Below are 8,004 nucleotides of genomic sequence, written 5' to 3'. Positions count from 1 at the left end.
TATCCACGAGGATTTAAGTTAACGATGACTAATTATGACTGATCCGAACATCGACAGTTTGTCGAGCATCCCGAGTGACAGTAGAAGCAAAGAATACTACCATTTAAAATGTGTGATGTTGCAAGTGACACCCGAAGCTGCTGGACAACGAATGTTTTCCCATCGGAGAAAACCAAATTCGGCAGTTCACCACTTTCGGCCAAGCGAAGCAACGCGGTAAAAATTCTTGCACTTTTTGGTATTTCAATGGCTTTACCACGAGCTCATTTTTCAATATTTGCCGAATGGAATATTGCTATATGTTTAGCCAAATTTTTCGGCCACTGCGACTCCGGTTTCGATCAAATCGCTTCTTTACTTTTCGAACCATTTCTGCTGATGTTGCTTTTTTTCTGGAAAATTCTCACCAAAATGATTTTGTACGCTTGTAGACAATCTACCGAGTTTTCAATGGAATAATTTTTAACATCTGTCGGACTAGTGGCTTAGAAATGAGAGCAGTCTGAAGTTGGTTGCAGTTTTTTCATCTCACCCTGTATATTTACTCCTGAAGAACATAGAACCGAGAAGATGCTATTATATCCACGAGGATTTAAGTTAACGATGACTAATTATGACTGATCCGAACATCGACAGTTTGTCGAGCATCCCGAGTGACAGTAGAAGCAAAGAATACTACCATTTAAAATGTGTGATGTTGCAAGTGACACCCGAAGCTCTAAATCATATAAAGCGTTAGACCCCGACAAAATCTCAATGGTAATGCTGAAACATCTGGATGAGCCGGGAGTTGAGTATCCTTAATTTGTCGATAGCCAGGAAAGGATGGGAGAAATGTGAATCGTATAACCCGATCTCACTTATGTCACCAGTAGCGAAGACTTTAAGGCATTAATCCTCCCCAGTATTATGAAAATCGTTGCACAGCATCTCCACACATATATAAGTCGAGAATACTTCTTTCTGCCCAAGTTTGAAATGTTGAATAATCAATCATACTCGTATGTGTGAACTCCAGTAGTACGTAGAGTTCTCCCAAGTTAGAGTGATATCCCCGGAGCTGTTAAACATATACTTATGTTTTGCGGTCGAGTCCAATCGTTGAACGTCTATCACATTCGATAACATGTTTTATTCGTCTGTACAAGCCCATCTATATGCGATAAGTTAAAAAGTATGGACAAGGTCTTCAAATCGCTTGCCTGCAGCACTTGAGGCGCAGATAAAGAAACAATGTTGTTGTTGAAACGATATGTTGGTCTTTTGCTATGGAGTGTCAGTGTTGTCCGCGAATACTAGTGCTACGAAATCAAGAAATATTCAGACCTGCCAGAACGCCCCCATGAGAATTGCAGGATACTCCCCCATGACACCTGTGGGCCATTTGCATGACAAACTAATCAGAGTAGTTTTGGCTCAATTATGTTCAGGATGATACACTCGTCCTAATTCGTGTCTGCAGCCTGTGGAAGTAGCTGTAAACAAGGCCGGAGCCAAGTTGAATCAAACAGGAAGAATAACTATACTAAACTCGGCCCGATCTATTTTCAACACCAAACATCCTAGGAGTATTAACATTAAATATTGCAAGCTCTATCTGGTCTTCAAAAGACGGCAAGACTAAATCGACATAGAAGTCTCGGGAATGTTTCGAGGTCCGTTAAGATCAATTCAGTATTTATCTACCAAAGACACAAACCGCCGGCAGTGTACTAGTGAACTACGTCGCATAAGGGCACTCCGAGCCGAGGAGGTACCACCACAATTTACGAAGGAGGACGTTGCAGATGTCATCAAAAAAGCTAAGTCATGCAAAGCATTGGGCCCGGATGGAATATCCATGGTAATGTTTAAGCACCTGGATGAAAACGGAGTTGAGTATTTAACATCAGCCCTCAACTTGTCGGAAACCAACCACATTGTTCCTGAAGCCTGGGAAATAGACAGGGTGGTCCCGCTACAGAAGCATGGCAAGGATGCCAACAGGGGTGAATTGTATAGGCCGACTTCACTCCTGCCGCCAGAGCACTTGAAGCGCTACTCCTCCCATCGTTGAGAAGCAGTTTTCCAGTTGCTCAACATCAACATGGATTCCGTAAGATGCACAGCACAACAACAGCATTACAGCGCCATTTCCACACATATTAGCAAAGGACTTAACCAGAACAGGCTGTGCAACCGAATAGTTAGGAGGGGCCATATCTCCGGAATTGTTTAACCTCTTGCTTTCTGATATTCCACAACCACCGGAAGGCATAGAGATCGTAATGTATGCGGATGGTTGTACGATCATGGCGTCGAATCCCATTATTGATGACAGGTTAAACTTCTACATAGCAGATCTCGTAAATTTCTTCCATCTGAGGAATTTAGAAATATCCGCCACAAATTCCACAGCCACACTGTTCATCACATGGAGGAAGATCCCACTGAACATAATGGTCTATGGAGAACTGATTCCGACTCCTAACTACCCCAAGATACTGGAAGTAACGTTCGACAGCCTTTTCAAGTCGTCTGCGCAAGCCACTGCTTTATGCGATAAGCTGAGAAGTAGGAACAAGGTCATCAAGTCGCTAGCCGGCAGCACTTGGGGCGCTGACAAAGAAACCTTGTTGACCTCTTATAAAGTGGTAAGCTATGCGGCATCAGCGTGGTTTGCGAATGTAAGTGATACGCAGTGGAAGGATATCCCGAACTGCCAGAATGTTGCCTTGAGAACTGCAACAGAGTGTCTCCTCATGTGGATCATCTGCATAAGGATACGAAGATCGTACCCGTCCATCAACACAATTATATGTTCTCGATGCAGTACTTGCTTGGATGTTATCGTCAATAACACCCCTGTCATAGTCTTATGGACAGAACTCCCCCACCCAGGTACGTCAGGAGAGATCTTTATGATCTAAAGAGTGAGGTCCAAAGATATAAACGCGAACCCCCAGATCAAGAAGTCTATAAAGCAGGTGTGAATGGTATACGCACAGGCGCAGATAGTAGAGCAATGTCGTATGAATAGCATAATCGGAGACCACGCTCTTCCATCGCAGCAGAGGGAAAGCAGCTGCCCCGACAAACACGAGTAGTCTTAGCTCAGCCTAAGATCAGGATGGTGCAACCGCTTCAATTCCTATTGGGCAAGAATTGACGGCTCGATACCTAACACATGTCCTGCATGTTGACTAGGACCACATGACACGTTGCACCTCTTCAACTGCCCAGCTAAGATGACTCCCATATCGTCTAAGGATGCAACCCGTTCAAAGGCTACATTCTTGAATTTGGAGATATAAAAAGCAGAACCAGACAACGAATAGCATGTATCACGTGTATTTTGTTGCTACAAAAAACAACAATTGCCCCTTCCATTGGCATACCCAAAATGATGACAAGTTCAGCTTGATTCCAACATATTTATCAATAGCACTCCTCATAATATCCTGCTCGGCAAGTTCTTAAAAATAGATTCTTTAAAAACTTGACCTTTCTGCTAGTCTTTAAAAACGCTTTTTCTATAAAAAAAATTCGCGTACAATGCACAAAATTGGTCACCCCAAAATATTTCAACATATTATTTATACTTGTAAGTACATATGTATGTACATACATATGTACGTTACTATGAATGTTTGTGCGCGCCATTGTACTTGTATAACAAATGGTTTTAAATACACGTTTGTTGTATTTTGCCCAAAGGGATTTCCGCACAAATGTATAGAGGAAAGGAAATTACCAAAATAACAATAAAGAATAGGAGATAGGAAGAGAATCCATAGATTATCAACATCCACCAGAAAAAAAAAAAACAAGAAATGAGTCATGCAAAATATGAAAAAATATTACTAATAATGATAATGAGAAATGGAGATATGTTAGCTTCCCGCTAGCAATGAAAATTCCAATTTGTATGTAACTAGTCCCAGCACTAGTTATAAACCGTAAAAGTTACTAATTTATCCTATAGTGTGCGAGAAGGAGTCACTTGCGATATTAAAGAAAAAATTCAGTTTTTTTCAAAAGAGAAGAGAAAAATATTTAAACATTCTCTCCCAACAGCCACAAAAACTAGTTTTTTTATGTTATGTAGCTAGACCCAGCACTAGTTATACCGCGCCAATTTTGATCCTAAAGTAATATCAGGCGAACCAATTGACTACCTTTTTATCCTGTAGTAAACGAGAATCTTAATGCAAAAACACGGTTTCTGGTGGTTGGTCTTCATAAAAAATCCGTTATTCTCCATGAATGCAAGATGATGCAGATCAAGTTCATAACATCCGAAGGATCTGACACGACTGAAATGTAATTGCAGTATGAAAGTAGTACGGTTTTACTTATATGTAATTAAAACCAGTGAGCGGAGCAGTATAGTCCGACGGGCCGACGGGCATACGATACCCTACACAATTACCACAGAACTCAAACTTTCTGCGGATGTTTATTCCGAGTCTGGGTAATATTTCGTAATAATTGTCCCCTCTTGCTCGATTACAGGTCAACAGCACCTCTTCCTTACATTTTCGAATATTCAGTACATCCCTTCTAATTACTTGTTCAGATTCCCTTTACGGTGGGTTGTGTTGTGATGTTCAGACTAAATTCGGCTCGAAAACACACAAAAAAGTTTTCGGTCCATTTCATCCCAAAAGTTTAATCTGATCATCACCGAAAATTATAGGCGTTGTCCTTGAATATAACTAAAAATTTCAAAGCGATCAGCGCTATATTTCCGCCCTCTGATGTGGTAATGGGTTACAAAATAATATCTGAGTACGTAAGCACCTGTAAATATTTGAGTGTAACTCCCACAACTGAGTAGATACATCACTATATTTGGTAACAATTTAAAGGCTAACCACTCCTCTTGGATATACTATCAATTTCTCGGGTCTATGTCCTTCATGAGTAAATATATACGCTGTAGAATTCAAATTTTGTCATTTTTCACACAAAAGTCAGGGTCCATTTGACCCGTTTGGTCATAATTGCGGCTTCTAGAGCGACCAGAAAAACCGACAATAAAATTTTTGGTCCATTTCATCCCCTAAATATTATCCGATCTTTTCCAAAAACAATAGGGGTCTTCATTGGCCAGAACCCATCCTAGATGCAAAATTTCGTGAAGATTGGTCCATAACTGTGGCCTCTATCGTGTTTACAAATTGTAATGGACAGACGGACGGACGGACACACATGTCTAGATCGACTCAGCTAGTCGAGATATGGCGATCGGTATACTTAAAGGTGGGTCTAGGACCAATATTTCACGGCGTTACAAACTTTTGGGGCTGCACAAAGCTATATTACCCTGACAACATAGTTGTGTAGGGTATATAAATAAAAATTAAACTCAAATTAATAAATGAGTGTTTTAATTGCTAATTGTATGATAAAAACGATACTGAACTAGTTTTTACGGAACTAGAAAGGTGGGTAGTCTAATGTAACTAGTCATTGACTGAAACCTGTAACTAGTATAATACTACTCCTCGGGAGTGTCAATTGGTTGCCTCCTATGACATCCCCATGTTAAAGTAAACAGTTAAATACATTGTTAAGGGGTGTAAAGTGGAACTAGTCACTGGAGAGCTGAGAATCGACGAGTTTCTGATTACGAACTAGTTCCTCTAGCTAGCGGGTTTTAGCAGCATCAATCAAACCTACACACGCCTGCTCTCCTTGATAGTAATTTATGGTTAATAGAGTCATTTCTTTTTTTTAATAAAAAAAGAATTTTCCAATTGGGAACTTTAAAAGTTATTTGCTTGTAATTGTCGACAATTTGCAAACAAGCAACAAAATTCAAGTGGCAAAGTTTTGTATTTCAACTTGTTCGGGGTTGTATTTCGTTTATGTTTAACATTGCAACAGTATTTTTCTGAATACATCGTGCTGATAAAAAAAAATAAAATCACCCTCTGTTGAAACATTTACCCCTTAAGCTAAGGGCCTGGCGAACATTGATGTCCTTGGCACATAAACTGGTCAAACATTAAATTTACAATTGGAATCTGGAAATGTACTATTCTGAGATAGCAGAAAGCGAAAACTGACTACAGTTTTAAGTTTTCATTACCGCCCAAGGAACATGCAAAAAAAAACACAAAACATACAGTATTCACAAACATTCTCTCTCTGTCTGTTTCACAAACAAATTCAACCAACAGTCCACTGTCAACCAAAGCATGTTTTATTTAAAAGTTAAATGTTGTCCACTTTGTCGGCATCTCTTCAACATTTTCTAAAATGTTTCATTCTCTAGTCTAACATTTTTTTACTGCAATGGAAGTCATGTTAAAGTAGTTGTTGCCGCTTGTTTTTGTTGCAATGTACAATATGCACACTGAGATTTCTAACATTCAGGGTCGGTCAGCAGCAGGCATTTGGGTTGGCAGGATAAATGACTGTTTATTAGACTAACTAACATCATATCCGACATGGGCGTACCACACATTTGATTATTGAGTCAGACATGAATAACATTTTTCTGTTTTTTTGGCCAAGAGCAAGTTTTAGCCACAAAGCAAAAATTGGTGGTGGTTTGAGAAGAGTTGCCAGATTGTTTCAGTGAAATTGAACTCGTAGCTTTAAGTTTTTTTATTTTGCTTATTTCGATGTAAACCTGTGTTTCCTTTCTATGTTTGTATATCACATTACAAAGGCAGTTCGGAAACTTATTAGCCTATCACAAAAAGCACGGTATAAACAGGAAAATGTTAAGTGTTTTGGAAACTTCCATCTCTGTTATGAACACATGTTAAATTTTGTTTCGATCTGGCAACTCCTTCATATAGAAACAGGGGTCAAAAAGGACGCATCCGCAATTTCCTTACAATGGACAAATTAGAAATGAGTGCTCATTGTACAAAAATTGCCAGATCGAAACAAAATTTAACATGTGTTTAAAACAGAGATGCACGTTCCCAAAACATTTAACTTTTTTCCTCTTTATACCGCGCTTTCTGTGCTAGGCTAAGAACCTCCCGAACTGTCCTCGTGTATTACAGGGAATGCGTATGGAAAATATCACTAAATATGGACCGATATTGTTTATTTTCGAACCCAAACATTCTAGTTGTATATCTCGATACCTAAAAATTAATAATACCGAAAATCTGGAGTTATTATTATTAGTTGGCTATGCCTAAATATGAACCGATATTGTTCATTTTAGAAACTTGACCTCGATACATTCTGAAGCTAGTATGATTACTATTGATGAACGCAAATAGCAAAATCGTCTTAGAATTCTATGCTTTGTAGAGTATAAACTGATAATTTTGAGTTCAGAACAACCCCCATTACCGTATTCCACCATAATATGATAACTTTGGGACGACCCCATACACTCGAACCAAATCAGTTACTGAGCTGGTTTGTGAAGACCAATTTGGGAGACCATGTTCCGAGATGTTATCTTCTACTTGATCTTTCCATCGGAATCGTGGCCTCCCCCATCTGCTTGAACCATCACTTTGCTTGCTTTAGAGTTGGGTAGTTCCGGAACGAATTAGTTCATCGGGACTATTCCGAAAAAGGAACGATCGGAACTAGTTTCAGCTCTTTAATTAGTAAAGTTCCTTATTTGATATGGTTCTTTTTTTGATTTCGATCTCATTCCTTTTACTGATCTCATTCCTTTATTCCGACATTCTTCATTAGTTCCCGTTTGTCTTTCAAATGCTGTCACATTGTAAAAATATATAAACATACGCTCATCAATTTATTTTTTTTAATATATTTATTTAAAAACATATTTTGCGATTATTAAACCAAATAGAAATTATTTAAAATCGATTTTTTAATTTAATTTTTATCAACATGGAACTATGTTAGCGAAAAAAATATGAAAGAGACGGATCCAAAGGAACAACCTAGGAGTCGGAACTAGAGTTAAGTAGTTCCGGAACAAACTAGTTCATTGGAACTATTCCGAGAAAGGAACGATCGGAACAAGTTCCAGCTCTGTAATTAATATAGTTCCTCTTCCTTTCTTTTCCTTTT

This window comes from Musca vetustissima, unplaced genomic scaffold, assembly GCF_032173495.1.
Source record: "Musca vetustissima isolate MV318-11 ecotype Yass unplaced genomic scaffold, APGP_CSIRO_Mvet_v1 utg17122, whole genome shotgun sequence".
NCBI lineage: Eukaryota > Metazoa > Arthropoda > Insecta > Diptera > Muscidae > Musca > Musca vetustissima.
This window is presented reverse-complemented; position numbering follows the sequence as displayed.